The sequence below is a fragment of the Myodes glareolus genome, chromosome 6 (assembly GCF_982192425.1).
Source record: "Myodes glareolus chromosome 6, mMyoGla1.1, whole genome shotgun sequence".
NCBI classification, from domain to species: Eukaryota; Metazoa; Chordata; class Mammalia; order Rodentia; family Cricetidae; genus Myodes; species Myodes glareolus.
Window position 1 is genome coordinate 85,584,562 of NC_142031.1, and position 11,082 is coordinate 85,595,643.

Here is an 11,082-nt window from a genome sequence, read left to right on the forward strand (position 1 = left end):
GAAACTGTAGAGGATGTTTGGTACTGGCATGCTCACTCTTGGTGCTGTTCTGCTAATTTTCTTATACAATACTGCCCAGGGGTGGTATCCCCACAATAGCCTGGGCCCTTCCACATCAATCTACAGTTAAGACAATCCCTAACAGGCATTGCCGTAACCTAATCTGATCTTGGCAATCCTTCAGTTGAGACTCTGTTGGGAGTCATGTGGCTTAGTTTCAGAACAGCAGAAGAACACTAGTCGTATGGGCCTCCATGAGGTGAAACCCATGAAGGCGGTCTCTCCCTTGACAGGAGCCAGTGGACCTGAGGACGGTGCAGAATCTGCTGAGCCCCACAGACTGCACATTCTCTTCTCTCACAGTATTGATGATTCTCTTTGCGATTTTTAGTTTCACTTTGTTAGTCACACGTGGGACAGAGATAATCATTCCTGGAAACCCCATTTTTCTCCATTTACCTGTAAAATTTTTTGGGAACTATTGCTTCTCAGGTTTCTCATAGAGAGGCTCAGGAGTGCAGGACAAGGGAACAGAAAAATACAAGCTAACTGTGTGCAAACAGTTTATGGCAAATCACCCCTATTTCTGTAAATATGTTTTGTTAAGTTTTAAATGATATCGTTCTTGAAAATGTGTGCTTATATAAGGATGTGCCTGGCTCAGTATTTAGCCAAGCTAACAATGCTGAACATTGTTTTTGGTTTAAAAGTTGTTTTGATGTAAAACATATTTGTTTTACCTGAGATTAATGCTGAGGGTGGGGAAAACATGTTTCCTTTGCTTTTGAAGTATAAATGAAGATGGCTTGAGCTATTCGGGACTGGCCACTCACGTGAAACTCATCTAGTTGTTGGACACTTCTGTCGATGCCCCTCCCTGTCAAGACTCGCTCTTGGCTGTGTCAAGCTGACAACCTGTAACGAACTAACTGAACAACTAGTTTTACACACGGAGTTTAGAAAACCATAGCCTTCAGACTTTTGCAAAGCTTGTCTTCCCAGTAAGACTCTACTTGGACTTTTCCTTTCACTGGAAATCAGGACTCTAGTTAACCAACACCTGAGTGTTTTATATCGTTCAGAAGAAGCCAAAGGGAAGCCAAGAACAATTCCTCTGGACCTCTCTTCAGCCATACCCAGCTTCTGGAGAATGTCTAAGGTATTCTTTGAAAACAATGGAAAGGTCTGAACTGAAAATAGGCAAATAATGGTCTATCATGTTCTCCTTTTCTTTCTCTTCTTCCCTCTCCTCCCTCCTCACTCCACCCCTCTCTCCCTCCCTCTCCTTACACTTCTCTACCTGAACGTGTAAATGGCAAGGCCAAGTGTTGGGACTGTCCAAGACTTCCATTGTAATAGCACATAACTTGATGCTGGACATGGAGTTGTGGTATTTAATGTTTATCCTGCTGGGGTTTGGTCTTTTTGGAGTCCCATCCCTCTTTCCTGTGCCCCCATTGCTTCATTTGGAAAGGAGATGTTTACTCTGTGTCACTGTGCATTTGAGGTATGTAATTTGTTTTTATTTTCATTTTTTTTGTTTTTGAGAAAGGGTTTTTCTGTGTAACAGTTCTGACTGACCTCGAACTCTCTCTGTAGACCAGGCTGGCCTCAAACTCACAGACCTCCTGCCTCAGCCTCCAGAATGCTGGAATCAAAGGTGTGCACCACTATTACCCAGCTTATTTTTATTTATTTATTTTAATCAGGGGCTCACATCTAAGGTTGCACATTAAGTTTCAACAGTGACTTTGAATTTAGACTTCTGATGCAATGTTTTAACTGTTATGACTTTTGAGAACTCTTGGGTTGGATTATAGGCATTTTGCATTATAAGGTGGCCATGGCCCTTCCAGCCCATGTGTTTTACATATGGAATTTCCCTCACAAACTCTTATGTTGAACATTTTGTCCCTGGCTGGTGTGCTATTTTGGGAGATAGTGGGAACTTTGGGGAGACAGGGCTTAGAGCATTGGTTCGCAGTCTGTGGGTTGTGATCCCTTGGGTTGAAGGACCTTTCATAGCGGTCAAATATCAGTTATTCTGCATATTGGATATTTATACTATGATTCATAACTAACAAAATTACAGTTACTATAAAAGTAGTAAAGGAAATAAAATTATGGTTGGGGATGATCACAACATGAACAATTAAAGGGAAGCAGAGCTAGTAAGATTGAGAACCATTGGCTTTGAGGGAGGAAGCAGGCCCCTAAGTCATGTCTTTGAAAGTTACACCTGGTCTCCAGTCTCCCTTGTTGTAAGGAAGGGGCCGCTTGTTGGTTCCCGACCACTTAGTCCCAAAATAATCACACAGAAATTGTATTAATTAAATCACTGTTTGGCCCATTAGCTCTAACTTCTTATTAGCTAACTCTTGCATATTAATTTAACCCATTTCTAGTAACCTGTGTATTGTCACATGGCTGTGACTTACCAGCTAAAATTCCATCTTGCTCTGGCAGGGCTACATGGTTTCTCTCTAACTCCTCTTTTCTCCCAGCATTCCATTTAGTTTTCTCCACCTAGCTCTGTTCCCCTATAGCTCTGCTATAGGCCCAAAGCAGTTCTTTTATTAACCAATGATATTCACAGCATACAGAGGGGAATCCCACATCACCTCCTTTTCTCTACTTCCTGTCCAACATGAAGTAAAGAACCTTCTCTTCTCCACAAGGCAGGCAAGGAAAACATCAGTTGAGACCTTCAAAGCTGAACCAAAGTAGACTTCTTGGAAGCTGTTCATGTGTGACATTGTGTCCCAGTTAAAAGTAGACTTCTCCTTGGAAGCTGTTCATGTGCGACATTGTGTCCCAGTTAAAAGTAGCTAACACAGTCTGGTGTGGTGAAGGTGTGTTGGGGTCCAGTGGCAGCCCGGACCCTAAATTATTTCTCTCGACCAGACCCCAACATAAACTATCTCTCTCTGGACCAGCTTGGAAGCGCGGGAATAAAGACACAACTCACATGGCTTTATCGGGAGGGAGATTCTCAGTGATCCCTCATGTAGTCCCGACTTTACATGCTGAAGAATTCCTCCTTACTTTATCCTCCAGCTTTTATACCAAAACATAAACTGAGGGGTAAATACATTAGCATTCTGTCTCCTAGGTAACCAGGTGAATGGCTTTTAGTCACGTCCACATCTACCTATCTGCTCTGTGTGCTAGCTGGCAGGTAGGCTTGATTCAGCATCTCTTTCAGGTATCCTCCAAATTACAAAGAAAGGAGCAAAACAACATCCTGACCCTTTGTTAGGTTAGCGACAGCCTGCCTGGAAGGTTATGCGACCGCTCCAGATACTAGCCATGGCCCGAGAACTTGGCTATCACACCATGTAGAAATGTGGGCCTACAAAGCAGTCAGGCACTTACCCAGGTCTGCCCTCGGGAACTGAGCAACAGCAAGACACGTCATCATCAGTTGCCAAGATGTGACACTGTGGCTACAGCAGATGAGAGTTCCTGCTTCCTGCTTCCTGCTCTCTTCTCCTTCTGCTCTTGTTCAGAGGCCACCTCTGTACTCCTCACCCAACACACCTCTCTCATGTGAGCTCTGTTGCACGGTGTGACTCTGTGGCACCCCTTGGCTCCAGCCTCGCCAAGGTTCAATCATCACAGATGGGGTGTTGGCTGGCATGTCACTCTGCTGGTTATTGTGGCATAAGACCCAACAGAACCAACGAAGAGAAGGGTGTATTTTTGACTGACGGCTTATGAAGGCATGGCTGCATAAACATGAGGTTGCTCATCACATTGCGTTAGTAGTCAGGTGAAATTCTGGTGCTTCACTCACTGTCTTTTTTGTTCACTCTGGGAGCCCAGCCCACAGAATACACACACAAACTCCCATGCACTCAGGGTGGGTCTTCTTTTAATGGTCTGTCCTGTCCCTTTAAGAGACAAGCCCCACCCACTCCCTGCCTTCCACTCAGGCATGCAGATCTTCCTTCCACTTCCAGCCTGCTCTCTCTCGCTACCCGGTCTCTTCGGAAGAGGTGGCTGCTGCCATGTCTCCTTTCCTTCCTCACCTTCCCTTTCTTTCCACAACCCACTGAATAAACTATACCAAAACCTTCTCTCTGTATGGTGCAACTATCTGTCTCTGTCTCTGACCTGCTGAGGCTCCTCATGGGACCAGCTGCCCCACTGCCAACCCACCAAGGTCTCTCACCTGCCACACAGCTTCCTGCCTGGAACCTGCTGCCCCTTGTGGTCTGCTGGGCCCCTTAGGGAACCACAGTGTGTTATCTAACATTTGGTGCCATGACTCGCATGCAACCTCAGTTCAAATCCACGTCATGGCACCAAAGTTATGGTAAAATGCTGCAGCTGGGTCCGACAACCTGAGGCCTCTGTGGGTCCCAGGCAGGTGGGAGGTGGCCCATGAGAGACCTCAACAGGTCAGCAGCGGGGCAGCCAGTCCCACAAGGAGCCATGGCAGGTGAGAGACAGAGATGGATAGATACACCACCAAGTTTATTCAGAGGGAAAGGGAAGGGGGAGAGAGAGAGAGAGAAACAGAGAGAGAAAGGGAGGAGGGGTAGAGGAGAGGAGAAGCATCCACCTCTTCTGAAGAGACTGGGCAGAAAGAATGCAGGCTGGAAGTGGTAGGAAGATTCGCTTGCCTCCACAGAAGGGGGGAGTAGGAGGGGCTTGTCTCTTAAAGTAATAGGTTAGATCATTACATTCCCATTTCTTTTTTATAATAAAAAAAGGCAGGATGTTAGGCACAACAGGTTAAAGGAATTGGGACAGTGGATTCCCAAGACTGCTTCCTACTTATTTGTGGATGTCATCTCGTAGGGGGGGACCCTGAGAAAGCTGGGTGCTGGCCATATCCTGGGGTAGCTGGTCTCTTTGCTCCTATCTGGCATTTGTGGTATGGAAATGCCAGGTGTCTCTTACACCTGTTTAAGGTATTGGCAGAACAGAGGACAAAGTTAAGTTTAGGAAAAAAAATTTAGGACCAGGAAATTGAGAACGATGTATCTGACTTGTTTAAGATGGATCCTTTAATTCTGCTCTCTGGAACTCACAAGAATTTTTTGGGTTTGTGTAAACATAAGTTTTAAACAGTAGCATATTTATACCAGAATGACTATGACAGATATTTTTGCACAATGAAAAGTATCTTTAAGACTATGGAAGGCAGTGTGAGAGAGAATTTGATAACTTGTATTTGTATAATTTGCAGGTACATGCCCTAATATCTTGTATTTGTATTTTACTGAAATTTGTTTGGTGAGGTTGTCCTTTTTAAAAAATATTTATTTATTTATTATGTATACAGTATTCGGTGTGCGTATATGCCCGCAGGCCAGAAGAGGGCACTAGATCTCATTACAGATGGTTGTGAACCATCATGTGGTTGCTGTGAATTGAACTCAGGACCTTTGGAAAAGCAGACAATGCTCTTAACTGTTGAGCCATCTCTCCAGCCTGAGGTTGCCCTTTTAAACTGACAAAGCCTCTCATCTGTCAAACTGTATCAGAGATATTTGAAAAGGACAAAATTTTACTTGAGGAGTTATTAATTTAAAAAAATGACAGAGAACTTACTTGGTTGGCACCTAGACCTATTTCTCAGGATCCTCCATGGTCGCTGAAGGTTGTATTTGCTTTTTGCTGTTTAGCACAGGGCCTGCCAGGCTCCAGATGATCCTGTGGGCTAAGAAATCTGTAGGCAGACAAGCCTACCTTGACCTGAGCAGCTATGCTGTCTATTCTGGTGATTCTTTATACTGTCTGGAGATCTTCAGTTTAGATGAAAGGTAGTTTTTCCAAGTGGTCAGTGCTTGACAGTTGAAGTGAATTGCAGATGGATGTTGTTGTTCTGTGCCCATTTGTCTTCTGTCTTCTTTGGAGCAAGTAGAATGCTGTTGCTAGGAGCCAACCTGTCTCTTTTTGTTATGAAAACTTTTAAATAATTAAACATCTAAATGCCATATTACTCAAATCTCTGAGCAGTTGAGGACTGTTTACTGGATACAGATAAGTTATAGAATCTGCCTAGAGAGCTGGGTCCAAGCTTGACTGTACTGGCTCTCAACTTAACAGGTAAGATTTATACTTGTAAAAAACAGAAATAATAAAAAACTGCTTGCAATAAAGCTTAACAGTAAAAATGACAATAGTAGAGAACTGTTTAATATATTTTAAAGCAGTGTTAGATTAAATATATAGTATTTTTGTAAGAGACTTAAAAGTACATATCAATTTAAAACATGAGACTTATTGTTTTTTAGTCTGGAATGACATTATAACATTTAACAGTAAACATAGGTACATTTAAGTTACATGTATGCATACACACACACACACTAAACAGGAGTTGGGCGAAGCAGATGCTCTTGGTGTGCCCTACCAAAGGAATGCCACTGCAGAAAACATACATGTGACAGAGTCAGCACCAGGGGACCAGGCAGGTAATACCTCAGTAAAGATAGCAGGAATTGGTCACCTGACCTGGCCCTCAGTTAAGATGGCGGTGAAGTCACTTGATCTCAGTGAAAATGGTGGTGGTCACATGCTGTATGGAGAAGCCATGTTTTTTGAGCCATGAGAGTTTTAAATACAATATCAAGAGAGACCTAGAGGCTTGATCTGTCCTGTTGCCAATCAGTTGTGCCACAAGCCACGGCAGGGAGGAAAGGCTGGAACTGAAAACAGCTGCCTTGCGGATCTGACTAATCTTGTCAGTTTCTGTGGGACCAGCAGTAGTGGTGGCAGGGACAGAATAGAAGGAATAGGAGCGAGAGGAAAAAAGCATTTTCAGATGGATGGGGAAGGGGTTGCCCAGCAAAAGGAAAAGCAGAGCCAGTGGGACACCAGCAGAGTGTTTGCAGGTGGGTGGCTGATAGTTTGGGGGTTTATATTCCATGACTGAAAATGTGAAAACCCGTGAAAACAGCATGACTGCAAGGCCTATAGGAAAACGTCTTTTCTCTACCAACGGGGTGTTAATGACGCCTGGTCTGGGTAACTGGGAAGCCAGAGGCTAGGGGCCCTCCTGAATGATTCTTCATAGCAGGGACCACTTACAAGAGGTCCAAAAGAAAGACAGAGACAGAGATAGAGAGAAAGAGAGAGAGAGATGGGGAGATGCACGCAGCCCCCAGAAGAAAGCAGTAAGAATGAATCCAAGATGGCAGGACAGGGGTCAGGAGTCACCGAGAGTGGGCGTGGCTTGCCCCTTAAAGGGACCAGAGATCAAAGGAATAACATTCCCGGATCCTTTTTATAATAAAAAGCAGGAGATTAGACACCACAGTTTGAAGGAATTGGGGCGGCGAATTCTCAAGACTGCTTCTGGCTGATTTGTGGGTGTCGTCTTGAGGGGGGAACCGAGAGAAGGCTGGGTGCTGGTCACATCCTGGTATAGCTGGTCTCTGCTCCCGACAGGTGTCTGTGGCATGCGAATGTCTGGTGTCCCTTGTACCTGGTTAAGGTATTGGCAGAACAGAGTACAAAGTTAAATTAGGGGAGAAAAATTTTAGGACCAGGGAATTGAGGGGGATGTATCTGACCTGTTTACGGTGGGTTCTTTAATTCAGCTCCCTGGATCTCACATGAACTCCTTGGGTTTGTAAAAACAGAAGTTTTAGACATATGCATTGTATGACTGTGACATATTTTTGTATAATGAAAAGTATTTTTTATTTGGTGAGGCAACCTGGCAAAACCTCTCAGCTATCAAACTGTCAGAGATCTTTGAGAAGGATAAGATTTTACTTGAGTTACTGATTAGAAAGTGACAGAGAACTCACTAGGTTGGCACCCAGAGTTTTGGGTTCTCAATGGTCGCTGAAGGTTGCACTTGACCTTTGTTGGTTAGCGCAGGGCCTGTCAGGCTCCAGAAGACCCTGTGGGCTAAGAAATATGTAGGAAGACAGGCCTACCTTGACCTGGGCAGCTAGGCTGTCAATTCCAGTGATTCCGTCCATGTCTGGAGGTCTTCAGTTTAGGTGAAAGGCAGTTTTGCCCCAATGGTCAGCACTCGGCAGTCGAAGTGAACTGCAAATGGACGCTGATCTGCAACTGCAGATGGATGCTGTTCTGTGTCTGTTTGTCTTCTGTCTTCTTGTAGGAAACAGAGTGCTGCTAGGAGCCAACGTGTCTCTTTTTGTTATGAAAAGTTTTTTTAATAATTAGATATTTAAATATCACATTCCCCAGATCTCTGAGCAGTTGAGGACTGTTTATATTAGGTATACAGTATAGAATCTGTCTGGAAGGTTGGGTCTGAGCTTGACTGTACTGGCTCTTAACAGGTAAGATTTACATTCGTAAAAAGACAGAAAGAAAAAAACTGTTTGTAATATAAGATTAGTGGCAGAACTGACAATGGTAGAGAACAGCTTAATATTGAATATAAGGCATTTTTGTAAGCGAGTTAAAAGTACATACCAGTTTAAAATACGAGACTTATGATTTTGTAGTCTGAAATGAGATGTAATGAACAATTATTATATACAGAAAGATTGAACAGGAATCGGGCAACATGCATGTTTTTTGATGGGCCCTATCAAAAGCACGTCACTATGCAAAACACCTGTAACAGAGTTAACAAGAGGATTTCAGTGAACACCAGGGAAGGGGGGAAGGCAGGGCATACATAAGAATGGGAGAGCTTGGTTACGTGACCTGGCTCTCAGCCAAGATGGCGATAAAGTCACCTGACCCATCTGGCCTCAGCCAAGATGGCGATAAAGTCACCTGACCCATCTGGCCTCAGCCAAGATGGCGATAAAGTCACCTGACCCCAGTCAACATGGTAGCAGCCACGTGTTGTGGGGAAAAAGTTACAATTTTTGAGCTGTAAGGATTCTAAGCTTAATGAGAGGGACCTAAAGGTGTGATCTGCCCTGTTGCTGAGCCGCCATGCCATACCACAAGTCACAGAGGGGAGCAAAAGGCTGGAACCAGAAAAACTGCACCATGCCACAGCTGGAATGGAAAAGCCGGCTGGAATTTTAAAAGCTGGGGCCGCCCACCATGGGCGGTTGCTATCCAGAGCCAGAATCATGAAAACCCGCACAAACAGACAATTTACCCCCAAGTTATATTAAGGCCATTTTTTTGAAGAAAGACGAATAAGTGTGGAGGATTTTTTTTTTTTTTGTATTTTTCGAGACAGGGTTTCTCCGTAGTTTTTGGTGCCTGTCCTGGAACTAGCTCTTGTAGACCAGGCTGGCCTCGAACTCACAGGGATCTGCCTGACTCTGCCTCCTGATTAAAGGCGTGTGTGCGCCACCACCGCCCGGCATGTGTGGAGGATTTTAAGTAAGGCATCAAAGCATGAGGCTGTTGATAAACTGGGACGGCTTGCTTCCCATGGTCAAGACCGTGTAAAAAGCCCACAAAAACTGTGGCACCTCAAGCCTACAATGAGAACAGCTCCCCGTTCAGGCGAGATGCAGATGGACACGTGGGTGGACAACCAGAGATGAACATCAGCACAGGGCTCAACCATAGCAGTGAAGGCTGTGACTGGGGGCAACTTCCCCCCATGTCTAGGAACACCATAGGATTTTCAGGAGCTCAACGGTCAATTCCTCAGGTTCAGAGAAACAGTTAAGCTGATTGGAAGGGGAAAACTCACCACCGAAGCCTCTGGTGTGCATAGAGATCAGTGCTCAGGTAGATACCCGGTTCCTGAGCCCAGAGTTCCACATGTCCTGGGCTGGCTTACCTGCGGGCAGGAGGGAACATGGAGAGAGCCTGGCCAAGTCACAGAGCACCAATGTAATGGTTTAAGTAAAATGGCACAGCTCCCGGAGGGGCCGTAGTGGGTCATGAGGGACAGCTAGGTTCTACCACACGAGGCCTCTGTGGGTCCCAGGGGGGTGGGAGGCGGTGGGTGAGAGACCTCAGCATGTCGGTGGGTCAGCCGTGGCAGGTGGGTTACGGATAGGCACAGCATGCAGGTCTGTGTATAGTTTATTCAGTAAAAGGAAAGGAAAGGTCAGGAGGAGAGAGGGAGAGGGAAAATAAAACAGAAAGAGAGAGGGGAAAGGGAAGAGGAGGAGAGGTGCCACAGCTGCCACTTCTCCCAAAGAGGGTAGAGAGACTGTGGGCTTGAAGCAGAAGATCCACTTGCCTAGGTGGAAGGGGGTGTGGGCGGGGCTTGTCTCTTAAAGAGATAGGACAGACCATTATACTTCTCATCTAATGCCCTAACACTATGGAGACTTCACAAAGTTCTGCCTCCGAGATGATTGATTCTAAGTTCCACCAAGTAACAGTTAAGACTAACCATCTGAATCAAGTGGATGAACAACAACAACAATCACTCCAGACAAAAATACCAGACAAAGCTGGGTAGTAGTGGCACATGCTTTTAAACCCAGCACTTGGGAGGCAGAGACAGGAAGATCTCTGTGAGTTCTACAAGACCAAGACTAGTTCTAGGACAGACTCCAAAGCTACAGAGAAACTCTGTCTGGAAAAAAAACCCAAGGAAACAACAAACAAACAAACAAATAAAAAGGACATGACTGCCCCTAGGTCTGGTGGAGGAGAAAGTTGATTGAAGACACGAGGGAGAGCATAGTCAGAGGCAGGGACATCTGGGAGAGTCCAGAGTGAGTCCAGACTGCACTGGGCCCTGTGCAGAGAGGGGGAGGGGAACCAGGTGCAGCAGCCAAGAGGCCAAAGGTACAAAAAGGGGCAGGCAATCAAAATGTCTGGATTACATAGCGCAGAGTCTCAGGGAAAAGGGCAGCCCAGCTTTTAGGCTGAAGAGTTCAGGCTAGCAGGTGGGATGTGCCAGCCATACCCTGTAACAGGTATGGACTGAAGGATGCTGAGAGAACCTGGTGGCCATGTCTGCTTTGGTATGTTAAATAGACATTTCAGCCGTTTGTGCCAAGGAGTAGAGTTTTCAGGAGCAAACACTTAGAAAATCCATTATGGTAATTACTTCTACCAGCCTTCTTCCACATTTGTGTTCAAACCCCTAGTCTTCCTTGGATGTAGCACATACTTGGAAACTCTGCGTTCTCTCTCTCTCTCTCTCTCTCTCTCTCTGTTTTGCTTTGGTTTTTGGTTTTTTAAGACAGGGTTTCTCAGTATCTATGG

General features: G+C 45.2%; 1 long non-coding RNA gene across 1 annotated transcript; it reads right to left on the minus strand.

Annotated features, from left to right (window-relative positions):
* Positions 1-6,134: 6,134 nt before the first annotated feature.
* On the minus strand, positions 6,135-9,923 carry LOC148121880 (uncharacterized). The gene is made up of 2 exons (XR_015738148.1): positions 8,759-9,923; positions 6,135-8,678 (listed from the first exon to the last, which is right to left on the minus strand). It is a non-coding gene; the product is annotated as an uncharacterized LOC148121880 (long non-coding RNA).
* Between the last annotated feature and the right edge of the window lie 1,159 nt (positions 9,924-11,082).